The sequence below is a fragment of the Piliocolobus tephrosceles genome, chromosome 10 (assembly GCF_002776525.5).
Source record: "Piliocolobus tephrosceles isolate RC106 chromosome 10, ASM277652v3, whole genome shotgun sequence".
Taxonomy (NCBI): domain Eukaryota; kingdom Metazoa; phylum Chordata; class Mammalia; order Primates; family Cercopithecidae; genus Piliocolobus; species Piliocolobus tephrosceles.
This window is the reverse complement of record NC_045443.1, coordinates 67482533-67504162: the sequence shown is the minus strand read 5'-3', so window position 1 is coordinate 67504162 and position 21630 is coordinate 67482533.

Genomic DNA, 21630 nt, shown 5'->3' with positions numbered 1-21630 from the left:
ACAATGGACTTATTTTGTGTAAAATATATACTAGTTATTAGAATCATTATGGAAAATGGTGGTTTGATTTACTAATTTAATGATTCAATTATTAAATTTTTCTCAAGGCTTTTTTGGGGGAAATTTCTTTATTCTAATTTCTGAGCTCCAATTAGAAACATGAAATATATGTATTGAGGGTCTGTTATGTTAATGAATCAAATATTTAAATGTTTATGTATCACTCTGTGCAAGGCACTGAAGTTGCGATGGTGAAAGGAACAGACAGAATTTCCCTGCCCATATGGAACTGAGGTAAGGCTAAAAATAAATAAAATGACAGATTTCTAAAAGATGTTATGAATAAAATGAGGCAAACAGAGAGAGAATACTCAGCAGTTGAGGTAACTACTATCAGGAAAGGCTTTTTTTTAAAAAAACAAACAACAATAACAAAAAAACAAGGAAGGTCTTGTGCTGTCACCTAGACTGGAGTGCAGTAGTGCCATCACAGCTCACTGCAGCCTGCACCTCCCAGGCTCAAGCAGTCATCCCACCTCAGCCTCCTGAGAAATTGGGACTACAGGTGCAAGCCATCATGCCCAACTAATTTTTTCATTTTTGTAGAGATAGGGTCTTGCTATGTTGCCCAGGCTGGTCTCAAACTTCTGGACTCAAGTGATCCTCCCACCTCATCCTCCTAAAGTGAAGGGATTACAGGTGTGAACCACCATGCCCAGCAGGTAAGGCATTTCTGAGAAGACCTTTAAGTATATGTTCTCTGCTATATTCCTAATACTAGGCACAGTGCCTGGTACATAGTCAATACTGAATGTATATTTGATGAATTAAAGGATGGATTATACCAGGAAATGGCCTTGAAGAGAAGCATTGACCAGAGATGAAATATCGTCAGCTTTTCTTTTGTGACTGGTCATAGATGTGTGGGTTGGTCTGGCCTAAAGGTAGAAATATGCAATGGGAAAGAGAGCATAGGAAAACTATTGGAAATATATGTATATATATCATAGTAATTTCCTTTTGATATGGGCCTGCTTATAAAGTCCAATCTAGGCACAAAGATTGATGTGAATATTGACTCTGTCAGTTCAAGTCTACTATCATTTAGTTTACCACTAAAGTACCAAACAAGCAGTGCAAAGGATGTGTACACCAAATAAGTATATAAGTGAATGGATGCAGCTCTTTTTTGCTTCCTTGTACTTCACAAATGCCCAAGTTCAGTAATTGAGGCAGCCCATGAGGATAAGATCAAAGGGGTTCAAAACTACAGACCTTTGTAACATTAGGCTGGGTGAGGGGACCATAGTTAAGGATCTAATTTACTAATATATAAAAAATTTGTTGTTGTGCTATAGTAATGTATTTATACAGTCTGTTCCTTCTGCACTATCTGGTCAATACTAGAGCTGTAGGCCTAACCAAACCTTCCTTGAAGCAAAGTCTAATTGAAGAACTAAGATTAAGATGCAAACTTTTATGGGATAATTAAATGTTAGTTTATAACTGTAATAATAATATAATAAGAAAGGAGGGAAGCTTTTTTTATGATCCAGCTCTTGTTAAACTGATTCACATTGACAGTCTTTCACCTTGCATTCAATAGACCGATCTATTATGCACATCTTTTGTCTACACATAAAAATATGCAAATAAAACATCTATAAATACAATCTATAAGTATTGATGAGTGCTTGGTTTTCTCACATCCATTCTCACCTTCTTCAATAAGAGAACCTGGATTTTTATTTGGGTATATTGTTATTCAGCTAAAAGACTACATTTCCTAGCATATAGCTTACCTTTAAGTGGAAATATTGTGTGGTATTTCTGGAAAAATCTTTTTGAAAAGGAAGGAGTGTGTACCTATTCTTTCCTCTGTCCCATCTTGCTGCTTGAAATGTAGATGTGGCGACTGATGCTCCAAAATTCATATCGTATCAAGGGGACAAGAACCATACCTAAAGCATAACAGAGCAGAAAACTGGAAGGATCTCAGCCCTTTGATTACTATAGAGCCACCATATCAACCCTGAGCTCTCTCTTGATTTCTCTTATACAAGAGAGAAAGAAGCATCTGTCTTGTATATGACTATTCATTAGAGTTTCTGTTACTTTCTCCTGAACTTTATCCTAACCAGTTTGGTGAGCAATATGGATTTGCTGAATTTTTTTTTTTTTTTATGATAGATGGAGGAGAAGGCAACATTTCATTATACACAGTAAACAATATTTTCATTATTCAAGTTCTCTGTCTAGTTTCTTCCCAGATCCAAATTCCATTTAGCACCCCTGTCCCCCTACCAAGCAAGGCCCATCCACCCCACCAACTCTTTATGATACTTTTCTCTTCTCCTGGAGTCAGGGCCCACTCTGATCCCAAAATGACATTTGGGTGGACATTCTACTTACTTCACCCCTTCTTCAGGGATTCTTTTCCCTATATAGAGGGACAACTTAATTTTAGCTGAGCTTTTGCTCGTAGACGCAGTCTACCACAAGATAATAGTAACAGCATCAACAATAACCCATATGATTAAGTGCCTACTGTGGTCAGTCATTTAATCCTCACAACAATCCTATAAAGTGTTACCTATTTTACAGAGAGGATAAATAATCTGCCAGTGGCAGAAAAGCCTAGTTGTCTACCCAACATTCATACTCCTTCTTCCCTAAAATAAGAGTTTTCACTGTGAAGTCACCATCCACTGTGGCTTACATACACATTCATAATTGTCATATCTTCCTTATATATTGATCCTTTATCATTATGAAGCATTTCCTTTTGTCTCTAGTAATACTCATTTTCTTGAGGTCTATTTTGTCTAATACTAATATAACAACTCCTCTCTTGTGATTATTGTTTGCATGGTATACTTTCCTCCATCTTTAAAATTTTTATTCTATTTGTATTTAAAGTGCATCTCATGTAGACATCATGTAGTTGGTGCTTACTTTTTAGCCACTCTAACAATTTCTGCTTTGTGATTGGAGCATTTAGTTTATTTGCATTTGATATACTTATTGATATGATTGTATTTAAAGGTCTGCCATTTGCTGTTTATTATCTTACCAATTTTTTTTTGTTTTTTTGTTCCTCATTTTCTTCCTTCTTTTATGTTAATCAAATATTTTTTCATATTCCATTTTAATTTCTCTGTTGACTTTGTAGCTACATTTTTCATTATTTTTTACTTTCTCTAGTGCTTACAAAATGGATCTTTAGCAAATCCAGTCTACCTAGTTATACTGAATTACTCCAGATGAAATACAGAAAACTCGCAAGAGCAAATTCCATTTACTTCTTCTTCTTAGTGCTATTATTGTTATATATGTTACATCTACATGTGTTATAAACCCATTAATATTAGTGAAGTGTCATACTTTTTTGCTTTAAACAGTCATATATGTTTTCAATAAGGAAAGAAACATACACATATTGGTTATTTTTATACTTACCCACATATTTACTATTTCTACTGTTTCAGAAGTCTTGAAATATTTATATTCTTTTACCAAATAGTTGCACTTATAGGATTTGTTATGGCAATAAGTAGAGATGATAATAAATTTCTTTTATCATCATGTTTTGCTCACTGTTTCTTATAATTAAAATTTTGAAATAATTTAAATGTCTAAGAACAAGAAAGTTATTACATAAACTATGTTACGTATGTAGGACAGATAAATGTTTATTTTTAGCATATTGATTAAATGAGACAAGTATATATTATATGTGTATGATACATATACATATATAATTACAGTTTTTAGGGAAAGACTGAGAAGAAATATATCTAGATATTAACAATGGTTCTTTCTGGCTATTTGGATTATGCATTTGATTTACTGCCATTTTCTTATTTAAACTTTCTATAATTTCTACATTTTTACAAAAATATATTTTCTTTTGTAATCAGAAGAACAGCACAATGAGAAGATTCAGGATTGGGGAGTTATGTTATATAAGCGCAGGTCAGAATCTTTTAAACTAGTTAATCATAGTAGTAAGACTAATTGTCATAAATATATTTACCAACTTTAATGTCCTCAGTTTGGCAAATTTGGAGGATAGAAGGTAAGAAGGCAAGTTATGGTGAACAGTATATGAATTTACATGTTATTCAACATAGTAACCCTATTCTGTTAGTAGGTCTTCTTTTCTATTCTGTTGTGATTTAAAGATTGCTACAGATTCCTAAATGCCTCAAAGGATCTCCCTCACTGGCTGCATTGGGCCTTAAAATTTTTGTAAGGTAACTCCTTTTTTTTAAAGCTCTATTGTCTCTCTTCCTATAAAGGCTACCTTATTTAATCTAGGAGGGGAGCATCCATTGACATATAAGCATGGATTACTGTATCAAACTCAGGACATTCTGATGAAGAATATTTTGGTGGTTTGGGTAATGCTCTATAGTTATAAAGCTGACTATGTAGGGTTAATTCTAGTCAGAATTCTATGGTGAGGTATCCTAGAGGTATCACCTATTCTAGGGTGAGGTACTGGGCACTTTGTGAGGTTGGTAGGTGGATAGAAGTGAAAGAAAAAAAGAAGAAAAAGGAAGGACAATACCAAATGGAGATGCAAGAATCATTCAAAATTATTCATTTGTTCAGTGAACCTGTGTTCACAGCTATTAAGCCTGTATTCCCCTTTAAGTGTCATTTGTCAGTGGCCAGTGATTATTGTGCTTCTTGGCTGCTTGTTCCTTCATTTAGATAGACGTCAAAATCCTTGTAAGGTTTAAAGTTCTTTACCTATACAAGATATGTTTATTATTTTGCCCTTAATACCTTCAAATTTCAAAGAGTGACTTCAGTAGTTGAATAAATTAACCCCCAGTAAAGGGACATGGTAAGTAAACCATCCCCAGGGAAAATATATATAATAGTTAATCCAGGCCTTCTGGAGACTTTACCTGTTCTTCCTTGGCTTTCATACATGCTGACAACACTTTAAGATGGAATTTAAAGCCAAATGAGGAAGGAGGCAGAGGCTTGTGGATGCTTTATGGTAAATGGATCTTTCAAAGGCCCCTAAGTCAATTTGCATTGGTAGCCCCTGTTCAGTCTTCTCTTAGGAGACCAGTCCAAAAGACGGTAAGTTTTTAAAATGCGCTCATAAAGTCAGAACACATAAAGATGCAATAAATCCAAATCTAATGCCTTTATTGTACAGGTGAAAAAAAATTAAGTCTTGATAACTTGGTTGACTTAACCAAGATTATAACTAGTTAAAAACAGTGTAAGGGAGGGTGGAGCAAGATGGCCGAATAGGAACAGCTCCAGTCTCCAACTCCCAGCGCGAGCGACACAGAAGACTGGTGATTTCTGCATTTTCAACGGAGGTACTGGGGTCATCTCACTGGGGAGTGCCAGACAATCGGTGCTGGTCAGCTGCTGCAGCCCGACCAGCGAGAGCTGAAGCAGGGCGAGGCATTGCCTCACCTGGGAAGCGCAAGGGGGAAGGGAATCCCTTTTCCTAGCCAGGGGAACTGAGACACACAACACCTGGAAAATCGGGTAATTCCCACCCCAATACTGCGCTTTAAGGAAACAGGCACACCAGGAGACTATACCCACACCTGGCCGGGAGGGTCCCACGGCCACAGAGCCTCCCTCATTGCTAGCACAGCAGTCTCCGATCTAACCACAAGGCAGCAGCGAGGCTGGGGGAGGGGCGACCGCCATTGCTGAGGCTTAAGTAGGTAAATAAAGCTGCTGAGACACTCCAACTGGGTGGAGCTCACAGCAGCTCAAGGAAACCTGCCTTTCTCTGTAGACTCCTCCTCTAGGGACAGGGCACAGCTAAAAAACAACAGGGGAAGCAGCAGAGGACTGTGCAGACCCGAACGACTCTGACAGCTTTGAAGAGAGCAGTGGATCTCCCCACACGGAGGTTGAGATCTGAGAACAGACAGACTGCCTGCTCAAGTGGGTCCCTGACCCCTGAGTAGCCTAACTCGGAGACATACCCCACTAGGGGCAGTCTGACACCCCACACCTCACAGGGTGGAGTACACCCCTGAAAGGAAGCTTCCAAAGTAAGAATCAGACAGGTACACTTGCTGTTCAGCAATATTGTATCTTCTGCAACCTCTGCTGCTGATACCCAGGAAAACAGGGTCTGGAGTGGACCTCAAGCAATCTCCAACAGACCTGCAGCTGAGAGTCCTGACTATTAGAAGGAAAACTATCAAACAGGAAGAACACCTATACCAAAACCCCATCAGTACGTCACCATGATCAAAGACCAGAAGCAGATAAAACCACAAAGATGGGGAAGAAGCAGGGCAGAAAAGCTGGAAATTCAAAAAATAAGAGCACATCTCCCCCTGCAAAGAAGCGCAGCTCATCGCCAGCAATGGATCGAAGCTGGTCAGAGAATGACTTTGACGAGATGAGAGAAGAAGTCTTCAGTCCATCAAACTTCTCAGAGCTAAAGGAAGAATTACGTACCCAGTGCAAAGAAACTAAAAATCTTGAAAAAAGAGTGGAAGAATTGATAGCTAGAATAATTAATGCAGAGAAGGTCATAAATGAAATGACAGAGATGAAAACCATGACACGAGAAATACGTGACAAATCCACAAGCTTCATTAACCGACTTGATCAACTGGAAGAAAGAGTATCAGCGATTGAGGATCAAATGAATGAAATGAAGCAAGAAGAGAAACCAAAAGAAAAAAGAAGAAAAAGAAATGAACAAAGCCTGCAAGAAGTATGGGATTATGTAAAAAGACCAAATCTACATCTGATTGGGGTGCCTGAAAGTGAGGGGGAAAATGGAACCAAGTTGGAAAACACTCTTCAGGATATCATCCAGGAGAACTTCCCCAACCTAGTAGGGCAGGCCAACATTCAAATTCAGGAAATACAGAGAACGCCACAAAGATACTCCTCGAGAAGAGCAACTCCAAGACACGTAATTGCCAGATTCACCAAAGTTGAAATGAAGGAAAAAATCTTAAGGGCAGCCAGAGAGAAAGGTCGGGTTACCCACAAAGGGAAGCCCATCAGACTAACAGCAGACCTCTCGGCAGAAACTCTACAAGCCAGAATAGAGTGGGGGCCAATATTCAACATTGTTAAAGAAAAGAATTTTCAACCCAGAATTTCATATCCAGCCAAACTAAGTTTCATCAGTGAAGGAGAAATAAAATCCTTTACAGATAAGCAAATGCTTAGAGATTTTGTCACCACCAGGCCTGCCTTACAAGAGACCCTGAAGGAAGCCCTAAACATGGAAAGGAACAACCGGTACCAGCCATTGCAAAAACATGCCAAAATGTAAAGACCATCAAGGCTAGGAAGAAACTGCATCAACAAATGAGCAAACTAACCAGTTAATATCATAATGGCAGGATCAAGTTCACACATAACAATATTAACCTTAAATGTAAATGGACTAAATGCTCCAATTAAAAGACACAGACTGGCAAACTGGATAAAGAGTCAAGACCCATCAGTCTGCTGTATTCAGGAGACCCATCTCACATGCAGAGACATACATAGGCTCAAAATAAAGGGATGGAGGAAGATCTACCAAGCAAATGGAGAACAAAAAAAAGCAGGGGTTGCAATACTAGTCTCTGATAAAACAGACTTTAAACCATCAAAAAGGAATTGCTCTTTCTGCCCTCTATTGTCTATTGTGCTTTTCTCTGTTGCTTTATAAAGAAAAAAAACATATTTTTTCTTAATAAAGCCTTGCTAATATATAGGTTTAGAAAAGTACAATCAGGCCACAGCAACAACCCATAGCCAGGTAGTCAAGGAGAGACTCTTTCCAAATTTTATGAGTACTCTTGATGTCCCAGGGGACCAGAGCCAGTGCTGTTCAATTTTTAAAAATCTTCTCACAATTTTGGAATTCATAGGGTTAAAATTCTCACAAAGTGTCTTTATGAGAACACATAGCAGTCTGTTTTCAATTGCATAAGTAATGGCACGATGAAATTCAGCACTGTGATTGCTATAAAATAAAAGATTCTTTCAGAAATCATATGTCATTGAATAAGAAACGGACCCTTTCTGCACAGCTGGAGGGAGTAATTGAGGTGTCCTTTTCAGCAGATACCTGTATTTCATGGTAGAAGCAATCCATTAAAGATTGAAAGAGATATTTAAATTAAAGGCTAACTTACCCAAAGAAATTAAAGGATCCAAATACACAAACACTCACTAAGTCACCAGTAAGTATGGGGTTAATTATTCTGCACAAGTTTAGTAGAAATCATCAGTGATGATGAGACATAAAAGGGAACAGAAGCAAAAGCAATAAAGGATACTTTAGCATACTTTTTAGTAAACATCCATCTAGTCTCCAGTTTTAAGGGGATGCTCACAGCTTTACAATGAGGTAGTGAGTATTTATGGGTCAGAATTCCTGGGAACTTAAAAGCAACAACTTTAGATGATCTCCCAGGAGAAGAGTTAGGAATGACCTGGATACAAATTTTCCCCTTTCTCTGCTAAAAGTCTGGCTGCTTAAAAATCAGCCATCTGGACTGCTTTTCTCTTCCCTAAGCGGCACATATGCTGCTTGTGATCATTTTCCTCGGCCAGCAGGCTGTTTTGACAGAGGGCACTGTGTCAGCATTAATTTACCTCACTATATCCTTCTATGAACCAATTCAGGGAATCCTTGACCACATCCTCTTTCCTTTGCCTACTCAGTTCTGTCCATCTGAAATATTTGCTTAAAAATAAACTCAATGAAATGCCACAACTGTTCAGATTTATAGAACAACATCGTATTTGATATCAGAGAAGTGAAAGAAGCACCACATTGTTTGTGAAGACACAGTGGTGATTATAAGAACTCATTGAATACATGAGATTTAAAGTCAAAATTGGGTGCATTGATTTTATATTCAAAAACTTTCAAATAATTGCTTATGGTTGAGGAAAACCTTTTATCACTTATTAATAACTAATGTTTATGGCATTTAATTATGGGTACCTGCTACATGAGCCAGGCACTATTTATTTCATTTCAGTCCTTGCTAAATGCCAAGTATATCTCTGTCTTAGTTCGTTTCAGCTGTTATAACAAAAATACCATAGACTGGTTAATTTCTGAACAACAGAAATTTATTGCTCACAGTTATGGAAGCTGGGAGGTCCAAGATTAAGGTGCCAATAAATTTATTACCTGGTGAGGGCTCACTCTGTGCTTCAAAGATGGTCTTCTCACTAAGTTCTCATGTGCAGAAGGGGCAGACAGGTTCCCTCAAGCCTCTTATATGGGCACTAATCCCATTTATAAAGACAGAGCCCTCACGACTTATCACCTCCCAGAGGCCTGCTTCTTAATACCGTTGCATTGGAGATTAAGTTTCAACACATGAAACTGGGAGAAGCACAAACATTCAGGCCATAGCATGTGCTTATGCTGGAAGTACAAAGATGAAAGAAACATAACCACTTCCTTCAAGAGGTTTAGTAGGGGGAGAGAAAGATTCATTAAGTAGTTACTTTCAGTAAAAATGTGGTAAATGTAATAATAAAAGAGGCAAGCATGGAGAAGGCTATGGAAACATATAGGAGGGGTTAGAAAAAGTTTTCTGCAGGAAGTGACTTTTGAAACAAGTCTTGAAGAATGATAGAAGGGGAAGCAACAGCTTCAGTTAGCGCCAAATGCTGAGAAAGTGCTTCAGTGGGAGTAAAGAATAGAGTGGGACATGTGGAGTCGGGGGAATGATGGCTGAAGAATGCGGCAGAACCAGATCATGGAAGGCTTCATATGACAAGTTAAATAGCTTTCCTTAGCAGATATTTGATGGAATCATTTATTTCTAGCAGAAAAATTCTGAGGGAAAAAGTTTGGAAAACATCAACAATACTTCTTTAATGTAGAGTCTCTTGGAAATTTAAATATGCTAATACATATTGTGAATCTCCAAAACAGGAATATACTATACAGTTTCTGACCATGAAATACTTATCAGAGATAATCTTTTGGGGCCAGAGTTCTGACAATTACTTTGGGAAGTAGTGCACAAATCTCTAGGGAATCATTAAGAGTTTAAATTAAGCTTGTCCAATCCATGGCCTGTGGACCAAATGTGGCCCAGGACAGCTTTGAATGTGGCCCAACACAAATTCTAAAATTGTTTAAAACATTAAGAGAATATTTTGCAATTTTTTAAAGATCATCAGCTATTGTTAGTGTTAGTGTATGTTATGTGTGGCCCAAGACAATTCTTCTGCCAATGTAGCCAAGGGAAGCAAAAAGAATTTTAAAATATTTAGGAGGTTAGATTGACCGAACTTGGTGATTGAATTATATAGGGAGGTAAGGGGTAGAAAAGATTAAAAGTTTCTAACACAGATGATCAGATGGATGGGGGTGCCAACAATGGAATAATTATAAGAGGTGGAATAGATTTAGAGAAGATAACATGAGTTTAGTTTTGGACAGGTCAAGATTGAAGACATGTATGGAATATCTAGTGGAGATTCTAGGAAGTGATTGCATATGTGTGTGAAGTTTCTATTAAATGCCCGGATTTTGGTAGTTAACAGGATATGGATGTAGTTACAATTATGACAATATTAAAAATTACCCAGGAAGAGTGAATAGAATGAAAAGAAGTATGGACCAAGGACAGAAGTGAGGAAATTCCAACAAAAGTATTTACATACATAACAACTTCAAAACCTTGAGTCAACTCAAACCATAAACACACGTTGCTGTTGAAAAAGACACCACCGACACAATATTAGACCTATTTCAGTAATGATTTTTGGATCTATACTAAGTTCATGTCTCTCTCTACTTAGACTTTATATTGGTCTATAGCAAATATTTTAATATGCATTCTCCACTCCCACAACAATTCAATTACCAGAATTTTATTTTTTCTTTAACTTCAAAGTGTTTTTCTTCTTTTAGTTACTCTTTGAAAGCAGAGAGATTTGGCAGTAGAGATTTGAACTGAGGCTGACATTTTTGAATCTCTGATTTTGCAGAATCCTAGTGGTGGCTCCAAAGGTTCTATATAGGAAGGGCTCATGGAAGCAATCTGAAAGGAGGGGCTAAGTCAAGATTTACATAGGAAATGTTTTTACTAAGATTGTGTGTTACTTTAGTAACATTAAGGGTTAATGAAAATTATGCATGAAGTGGAGAGAGCCAAATCTTTTAAGCTGCCTCAGCTTGGCCTCATGACTGCTTTTTAACATCATTAATATTTCCAGCTGCTATTAAAATAAACCCTTTAAGCAGCTAACAATGTGTTAGCAACTAAATTTTGCTAAGCCATATCATCATGCATTTATTAACCTCATTTATATTGGCGATTCAGATACCCACTAGGATTCTATTATTTAGTAGAAATTGCTTTTTAAAAGCAATGTGGTACAGTTTTAAAATACAATCACCCATGGCAAAATGTAGCTTTACTTATTATATGCCACTGTTTGTGTCTACCACAATTAACTAAGATTATTTAGTATCTGCCAAAATATAAAAACTGTTGGCTCTCAGTTTTTATATTGTAGATGCTAAAATTTTCATGTGACTGTCTAAATTATTTGTGAAAGGACTTAGAGTGTAAATAAAAATGAGTAAATAAGTATATGCTGCATTATATCTAATCTGAATAATAAGATACATGATGTATCTAGTTCACTTTTGTTTTAAATGGCATATGTTGGCGTTTGTGGTGCAGGTTTAATATTATATGAATGTGAAGAAGTATGAAGAAACAGAACAAACTTCAAAAAATAAAACCAAGCCATATGCTAAATGCCTGTCAATTAATAGTAATTTAATAAGTTTATATGTCATTGATATGAAGAATTAAAGCTATTAGTTTTTTTGGCACAGAGTTTTCTTCTCAGGAGTAATTTAGGTATTAAAAAATATAACTTGTCATGTAGTTATTACAGCCTTGGAAAAAGCAGAAGCAACAAATCTGGTGCATATGCCCACTCCAAATATAGCATTGCAGAATGCATGTTTGCCTGGAATCCTTGCAAAGGGTAAAATTAAGTTTAAGCTTAATGAAATCAAGGTGGTTTTCAATGCCTAGTTTTCATGATCAAAACAATGTTCATTGTTATGTGCATAGTCAATGCATGGCCTGTTTGACACAAGATATAAATTAAAAGAATAAAACAATGGTCACAATTACTTTTTCCATAGACTGGCTTCTTTCAAATAATGCCAGATAAACAGTATTTTCTATTAATATTTGAAAATTTAGAGCAGAAATGGTAAGTCACATCTCAAAGGACTTCAAAGCTGGTTCTTTAAAACAATCATTATAAGAAGAAAGATACATAATAAGAACAGGAAATATGAGGCTTGGAGAAAAGATAGTCTATATATTATCCTTTGTCATGAAATATCTGGGTTTAGGCACTGTAGGCTGAGATTTTAGTTAATGGGATAGATGATTATGATTATATTTGCTGGTATTTCTTGGGAAATTTAGCTGGTATTTCTTAGGAATTCCTTAGGAAATTCCCATGAAGTCTGCTCTTACAGATGTATACTGTACCATTTTGTGAGAACCTATCTCTGCTACAGAGAGATGTCAAGTCCTTGGGTCTGAATTTTCCATTTGAAAAGAAACTCTAAAATGTGTTAACTTAGAGTTTAAGAATCAGTCTGAGTAAAAGTCTAAGTAGAAGGCTATATAAAATTTCAAGATCCTGAGATATTAGAGGTGCCATTTCTTCCCTCTCTCCTCTCCCCTGTATCATTCCCAAAAGATAAATAATCCAAAAAGGATGAAGGAAAATATAATTGGGAGTCAAAGAATAACAAAATAATGTTAATAGAAGAAGAAACAAAAACAAAATTTATTCAGATACATAATTTTATGAGCTTGCATTCTTCAAATATATGACTTTTATCTGTGTCATCTTATGAAAATCAGATGACATAAATGACCAAGAAATCTAGGCAGATGATTGTGAAACAATCTTGATGGATTTTCTATGTTTAAAGATGTGGTTTAACATAATAGTATAATTATAGATTCAGTGTTAGTTGATTTTTGGGGGGTAACATTCCTATGCCTGTGTTATTTCTAACCATATTTTCAATTTTAAATAATGGCTGCTATCGGTCATAATGTGACCAGCTTTCTATCTTTCATTTAATTGTATATGCATATGTAATATCCTTTATTTATGTTATATAAACAATATATATATTCCTAACTATTGTGTATTTCTATTATAAAAAGGACTCTAACCTAGTATGTTTTAAATTGTTAATTAGCCTGATTTTGTACACAAACACAGATTGCTTACTGTTTGAATGTCTACAAATGTTCTTCCATCTCTAATCTATCTCCCCCTGCTCTCTGTAGCAATCTCTTCCAGCTGCTGTTCTCACTCTATACTATGTCTCCCTGCTAAATTAGACTGGAATGTACTTGCCTAGGAAATCACAAGTTCAAACATAGTACATCTAGATTTGGCAAAAGCTGTGAATAATATTTTCATTTTAAAAATCAAATAATTTTCAGAGAATCTAAGTATTCTCTAGAGTGGACACGCAGTACCTAGGGCATGTAATAGATGATCCACTGGTGCTTCTATTTCTATTTCTGTTGTCTTATCCCTTTATAGTTTCCATTTTTGCATGTTTTACAATGTGCATAATATATTCATAAAATGTTACTCTAGTAGAACATATGTACCAATATATGTTTGTTTGTTTGTTTTTTACTGCTAGGATGTAAGGTCAAAGAAGATAGGAAATCAGAGGGGTAAAGGTTAAGAACACTTGCTTAGTCATATGATAAACCTAGATTTGATTCTTACCTCTAACACTTACTAGCTTTGTGATCTTAAGCAAGTTACATAAAATCTTTAAGCCTCAGTGTTCTTATCTATAAAATGGTAATCACCTTATAAACAAGGAGCCTCAATCTCCATATCTTTTAGATTTGAGGTTTCTTGATTTTTAAATACTATTGTAAAACTCATCCCATTAGAGAAAATTTTTAATTTTTGTAAAGAGGTAAAATAAAATAGTTGACAATCATTTACCTACTCAAAAATTATTGTGCATTGAATTTGGTTTATATATACAAACACATACCTTCACACACACACTTGTAAACAGCAAAAACTCATTAATAATTACGCATGAAGTCCTGCAAATTATCCTAAAAAACACATCTATTGATAACTTGCTCCAGAATTAGAGAATACAAAACATAATTTTTAAAAATCAGTGAGGAAGTTAACTTTTCTTCTCAGAAATGTGGTCTTATCTCAGAGGGATTTAGAAGACTTTTTTAGTCTGTTATAGCAGAGCAGGATTCCTTTCCCCCTAAACCTTTGATGAACATCAAAATACATTTTAAAAGTGTACATTTTGTTTTGTTTTGATTTGTTCAGTTTAGACTGTGTTTACTCATTGCTGAAACAGTCACTTATTCACAGAAACCTCATAAAACCTGAATAGCAACATGCCTAGATAGTAGTAATGTTATATGCTCACTATGAATTTCTAAGAGGAAAGAATGAAAAGTAAAGACAAAAGAAGACCAAGAGAGTTTATTGCTAGCAGACCTACACTGCAAAAAATACAAAAGGAAGTTCTTCAGGCAGAAGGAAAATGATAACAGATGGAAATTCAGACATTTAAGAAAGAATGAAGAGCTTTTCAAATGGTAGATATGTGGGTAGATAATTATTTCCTAGAAACTGATATAAAAAAAATCATATTTCTCTTTGTAGCATTACTTCATAATAATGTATATAAATATCACAAATTTCAATTGAGACACCAAGATACAACAGAGAGCACATTCCAGAGGATATGATAATCCAGATGCAAATTTTCAAAGGAAATAGGCAAGAGTATGTTAGATGACTCATCCTTATTAAGAGCATAAAAAGGCCAGGAGCAGTGGCTCATGCCTATAATCCCAGCACTTTGGGAGGCCAAAGTAGGAAGATCACTTGAGGCTAAGAGTTAGATAGCAACTTGAGCAACAATGAGATTTGTCTCTAAAAAGAATTTGGAAAACAATGAAGTTAGTTGGGCATGCTCGTGTGTGCCTGTAGTCACTGTAGTGAACTGTGACTGCACCACACTGCACTCCAGCCTGGGCAACAGAGTGAGACCCTGTCTCTGGAAAAAAAAAAAAAAAAAAAAAAAAAAAAAGGACAAAATATTTGGCTTTTTGGAAGATTGAAGAGATTTTTGAGGATGATTAATTTAGAGAGCTATGCTATACTGTAATTACCAACCTTCACCACCCAAATGGATTGGGGAGCCTGGTACTCAATTCTGGTGACAGGGGTTTCCATAAGACCACTTATATAGCTTGATATGTGTTAACCATGGTTGAAGGGCATTAGTGGATTTTATTTATTAAGTCAGGTTTATTGAGGTATAATATACACACAGTAAAATTAACCTTTTAAGTTAGTATGAGTTTTGACAAATGTATGCAGTTATGTAAAAAATATCACATCATTACAAAAAAGTTATCTGGTGCCACTTTGAAGTTAATACCCTTCTCATACTCCCAGATACTAACCAACACTGGTTTGATTTTTGCCCATTTAGTTTTGTCTTTTTCAGTCATATGAATGAAATCATATAATAATATGTAGCTTTTTTTCTTTTTTTTTTTTGAGACGGAATCTCGCTCTGTCACCAGGCTGGAGGCTGGAGTGCAGTGGCGTGGTCTTGGCTCACTGCAGCCTCCGCCTCCTGGGTTCAAGTGATTCTCCTGCCTCAGCCTCCCAAGTAGCTGGGATTACAGACATGTGCTACCATGCCCAGCTAATTTTTGTATTTTTGGTAGAGATGGGGTTTTACCATGTTGGCCAGGCTGATCTTGAACTCCTGACCTTGTGATCCGCCTGCCTCGGCCTCCCAAAGTGCTGGGATTACAGGCGTGAGCCACCGTGCCCGGCAATATGTAGCTTTCTGTATCTTCCTTCTTTCAATTAACATATTGCTTTTGAGACTCATCCATGTTGTTACATGCATCAGTAATTTTATGGATGTATGACAATTTGTTTATCCATTCACCAGTTGATGAATTTTTGGATTTCTCCCAGTTTTTGGTAATTATGAATAAAGCTGTTTTAAGCATTTGTAAATAGGTCTTCACGTGAACATGTCTTCAACTTCTCTTGGACTAGGAGTGGCATTTATGGGTCAATATGTTATGTATATGTCTAACTTTATTGGATTGCTGTTTGACTCTACTTAGGAAATCTTTGAGATGGGTTGACAAACAACATGAGCAGCAAAATGAAGTAGAGTTCTCTGCCCTCCCAAAGTATGTGTGATTAGGAATACAGGAGTGTTTACTGTACACCAGATAGCCTTTTATCAGTTATATACTGCTGCTGAAAAAAAAAGAAAAAAAAAAAACTACTACAAAATATAGAAGGTTAAAATAAAAGCAATAATTTATATGCTTACAATTTTGCAATTTGGGGTAGGCTCAGGTCTGGCTTGTCTCTGTGGTGTTGGCTGGAATCTCTCTTCTCTGTGTTCCTGGGGTATCTAAAATGCCCACTCCATACCTGGTCCCTCAGCTGGCATGTCTGGAACACCTGGGATCTGGCTGAGCCTCTCTCTCCAGCAGAGTAGTTGGACTAATAAGCATGATGACTCAGAACTCCAAAGGGGCAAAAATGGAAACTACAAGATCTCTTAAGATGTAGACCTGGAAGTCACAAAGCATAGCTTTTGCTGCATTTTATTGGGATGGTCCCAGTTTCAAAAGAAAGGAAAATAGACTTCATCTCCTTATGGGAAAAGTGGAAACCACATTACAAAAAAGCAAGGGGATGAGGAGAGAGTGTTATGGCTAGCTTTAGAGGCAATCTGTCTCAGTTTGTATTGCATTTGTATTAGATTCTGTTCAATGGTGCTGCTTAGAAGGGTGATGGGACCTCAGAAGGAAGAAAGTGGAGGTAGGCTGAAAGATTCTAGAAGAATTAGCTTCCAGAATAAAATCCATTCAGCGAGATCAAGACAATGGAAGTTGAGAGGCCCTCAACAGAGATTTCCAAAGAGCCAATAAAAATGGCCCATGGGGGGATAAAAACGTCAAATTATATGTTTTCCAGTCCCAGAGAGCACAGAGTCACCTTACAACAATAACAGTCATGTAAAAACTTTCTCATCCTTTTATTTCTTCTCCCCTCCCCATCCCAATTTTCACTCTGGTGGAAACAGAAAATCAAAAATCGTAGTTAATAAACTAGGGGAAGCAGAGCAGGGACAGGAAGGAGGACTGCACTCACTTCCAACTTGCCTGTGTCCAAAGGCAGGAAGACTTTAACATTAAAACAGTTTTGGAGTTTTGATCATTATATTGTACACTTATAATTACTATACTCAGACTGTATTTGTGACTTAACATGATCATAGGACTTTACCCAAGAGTGGCCAGAAAAAATACGGGGTTTACCTGAGTTTTAATCCAAGGGTAGGAGAAAGATTATCCGTATCAAAGAGCTTAAGTAAAATTGTGGGAAACAAAGATAATTGTTTAAAATACCAGTTATGTAGTTAGGTCTATGATAGGTAAGTTTTCATGACAGTTAAGAAGAAAGAGTAAATAATGCCATATAACCAATGTTTGTTACCACATGTAGTAGTATGTTCCATCTCTTACCAGCTGTGTAGTCTTGATCAAGTCAGTTAATCCCTCTGTCCCTCATATTTTTGATGTGTAAAATGAAATAAATAATAGTAATCTCTTTGGGTAATTCTGAGAATTAGATAAAATCTAGATTAAGTGCCTAACAGTGTCTAGCAAATAGCTATTCAACAAATGATAGTTATCATCATCTGCCTTAAGTTGTTTTACTGAATTAAAAATTTTTTGCAAGAAATTGTCCTACTTTTTATTTCCTTTTTAGGAAATAGTATTTTAATAAATGCAATAATATCCTTAAAATGATTAACATAATCACTGGAACGTGGTAGGTGTTCAGTAAATTGTGGTGGTGGTTATAATTATAGTTGCTTGAATATAGGCTCTTTCACATCCCTCTCTTCCCATTATGTACTAGCTATACCATTTCTAGTACTCTAATCTCTTTGAATCTCAGTTCCTTCATTTGTAAAATAGTGCTTTTACTTACTTTATCTATTTCACACGGTTGTTATGAAGAATAAAATTCAGTCTTTGAAAGTATTTGTAAATGCTATACACCTATGAGTTAGCATTATTTTCATTCATTGAGGTTACCTTTCAAATATTATTTATAAATCTCTTTCAAAATTATTTTGAGTGACGCTCAAAGATTTTCTATAAAGAAACAAAGCTGATACCTCTATTTACCAACTGCTTTCTAAAAGTAAGTGTAGTGTTCACTTCAGTAGCACATATACTAAAAGGTAAGTGTGTATTTTCTAGTCTTTATGCATAGATGCTGTGATTTCAGGGCAGTTGCAAGATCCTACTAGACCACCAATCTTTCTTCTTCTTCCTGCTGATCTTCTCTCCTACCTCACCTGAAATTTATCAATTAGTGTTTCTAGTTGGGTAGACTAGAAGGGTTTATTTTGTTTGTTTGTTTGTTTTTTGTTGTTTTTTTGTTTTTGTTTTTGTTTTTGTTTTTTTATTTTTTAATGACTAGAAGGGTTTAACTTCTGATAACATGTTCTTATTTTACTTAGAAAAATAAAGCAAACTTAGGGGTTGAGAGAAGGGACTGTCTCCTTCAACTTCTCTGTTGGCACAAATTAATTGATTAGATTAGTCTCAGTGTTAGCTAAGAATATCCATTCTAAAAGTGTGAGATCAAAAGTTGAGCTCATTTCAGTGGAGGAGCAAAACATGGTCACAACTACCAAAGAATAAATAGCTCAACAAGCTTTCATTTCATTTATTTCCAACAGAAGGTGACTGCTTCCCCAAGATGCCTCTCACCAGATGGTGAATTCTCAGTTCATTTTTAACTACCTGAAAAATCATGGCACACGGCTCTGACCTCATTTCATTTTAGAATTCACCTTTTATTTTAGCTTATGATTTCCATCTGAGCAAAAAAGTTCCTTAAAAGGCAGGAGGTCAAAGTCATGGACAAACACACATGTGCACGAATATGTTTATTTTAATAAATAACTTACTCTTGATAATCCATCTGTAATTATGAGCAACTAATTTTGTTGTGTCAGACCAATTTTCCTTCTCTATCTACGTAACATCAGTTATCTTTTATTGACTCAAAAAATGATAACTGATTTTAAATTATTCTAAGGAAAACATAATTCTAAAGACAAATTGGAAGTTCTCTCTACATAGTGCATTTTAAAGTCAATATAAAATCCCCTGGATTATTTATATCAATCCTCATTCCCCAAATCTCTCTTTGTTAGTATTCATGATTGAGTTTTTTTTTTTTTTTTTTTTTTTTGCGACGGAGTCTTGCTCTGCCGCCTGAGCTGCAGTGCTGTGCGGCGATCACGGCTCACTGCAAGCTCCACCTCCCGGATTCACACCATTCTCCTGCCTCAGCCTTCCCAGTAGCTGGGACTACAGGCGCCCGCCACCACGCTCAGCTGATTTTTTGTATCTTTAGTAGAGACAGGGTTTCACCGTGTTAGCCAGGATGGTCTCGATCTCCTGACCTTGTGATCCGCCCGCCTTGGCCTCCCACAGTGCTGGGATTACAGGCGTGAGCCACTGCGCCCGGCCTCATGATTGATAATTTATAGCACAATTATTCTAGGCCTCCAGGATAATCAGGGTAAGACCTGTCAGTTATGAGGAGTCACCAGGGAGTTTAGCCACCAGTCCAATCAATTACAGCAGGTCCTTGAATAACCTCATTTTCTTCAACATGGTTTCATTATAACATTGATGAGAGAAAAAAATTGTTTCCAGCCAAGGCCACTCACTGTGTGGAGTTTGTAAGTTCTCGCCATGTCTTCATGAATTTTCTCTGGGTAATCTGGCTTCCTCCCACATCCCAAAGATTCATACATTAGGTGAATTGTGTCTAAATGGTCCTAGTATGGGTGGGTTTGGGTGTCAGTGTGTGTATGAGTATACCCAGTGATGAAAAGGCATCCTGTCCAGGCTAGTTCCTGCCTTGTGCCCTGAGCTGCCAAAATAGACTCCAGCCATCTGAGCTGGAATAATTGGGTAAGTAATTATCTTACTTGTTTTTATTAATCATTTAAAAATTTATACATAGCTCACATTTATTTTAATGTTTAATATTAGAAGTGTTTTGGTTTTTATTCAGAAGTTTGGTGATATTTTTGTGACCAAAATATGCTATAGGAACTTAACTCTGACTTACATCAATTAGCTTATGGTAAAATTGGTTTCGTTATCTGTTGTTTTGCTTAAAGTTACAGTTTCCAAAAATCTATCAACAATGTTAAATGAGAACTTTCTGTACTTTCATATGCCTGAACTTTTATGACCACACACTGCCCCCTTAAAGTTAGAGGTGGACATCTTGCAAAAGGGTACTCCTTGTAGATAGACGTATGAGGCCAGTAGAAGGGTCAGAATCTGCTCATTATCACTATTGAGAAAATAAATTACAATAACCCAAGGGTGGACTATTTTGTCCTCTTCATGGGTGCAATTTGGCAAATGATGTTTTAGAGAAATCAAGTATAAATTAATCTCAACTGTTTTCATCTTTGTTTTCCGGGGTGATTTGATTATTGTACTGAGTAAAACAAATAGGCACTGGGGAAAAGTGGTATGTATATCTGAAAAAGATACTTAAAAATAATAAAATTATTTATAATATAGTTTCCTAAATAATAATAATTACTCTTGGTATCACATGGAGTATTTTTGTTGCTGTATACTTTTATAGCATAGAGCATTATAGCAATTATCCATAAAAATGTGAAGATGAAAAGAACATTTGAGAATAGCTAGTCCAACATCAAAATTTTACACATGAGGAAACTGAAGCCCAGATAGATTTGGTGACTTTCCCAAGGATACAGAGTTGGCTTGTGGCAGAGGATCATATCAGACATAATCCCATGTCCTTCAGCTCTTCGTCTGACAGTCTTTCCACTCCCATGCAGACTATACAGATAATTACTTTAATGTTAAAAATTGGATTATGCACATACTTAAAATTGTGCTTAAAAAGTAGTTCTCTAGCTTGGCCACACATGGAAATCACCTAGAGAGCTATTAAAACCACCAACACCAGGTTGCACCTCAGATGGATTACATCACAACATCTGGGGATGGTATCCAGGCATCAGTAGTTTTCAAAGATCCCCAGGTAATTCCAATGAGCACCCAAGTTTGAGAACCACTCTACTAAAATAATTATAATGAAAAAACAGGTGTCTTCTGTTCCACTGTTTCTAACTCCTTAATTCTACTTTCCATGGCAGTTTTTCTCAAAGTTTGGACCTAAGAGCAGTAGCATTGGCATCACCAGTGAGCCTTTATTTTTTCTTTTTGAGATGAAGTCTCACTCTGTCACCCAGGTTGGAGTGCAGTGGCATGATCTTGGCTCTCTGCAACCTCTGCCTCCCAGGCTCACAGGATCCTCCCACCTCAGCCCCCCATTAGCTGGGACCACAGGCGTGCACCACCATGCCTGGCTAATTTTTGTATTTTCTGTAGAGAGAGGGTTTCACCATGTTGCCCAGGCTAGGAGTGAGCTTTTTAGAAATGTACA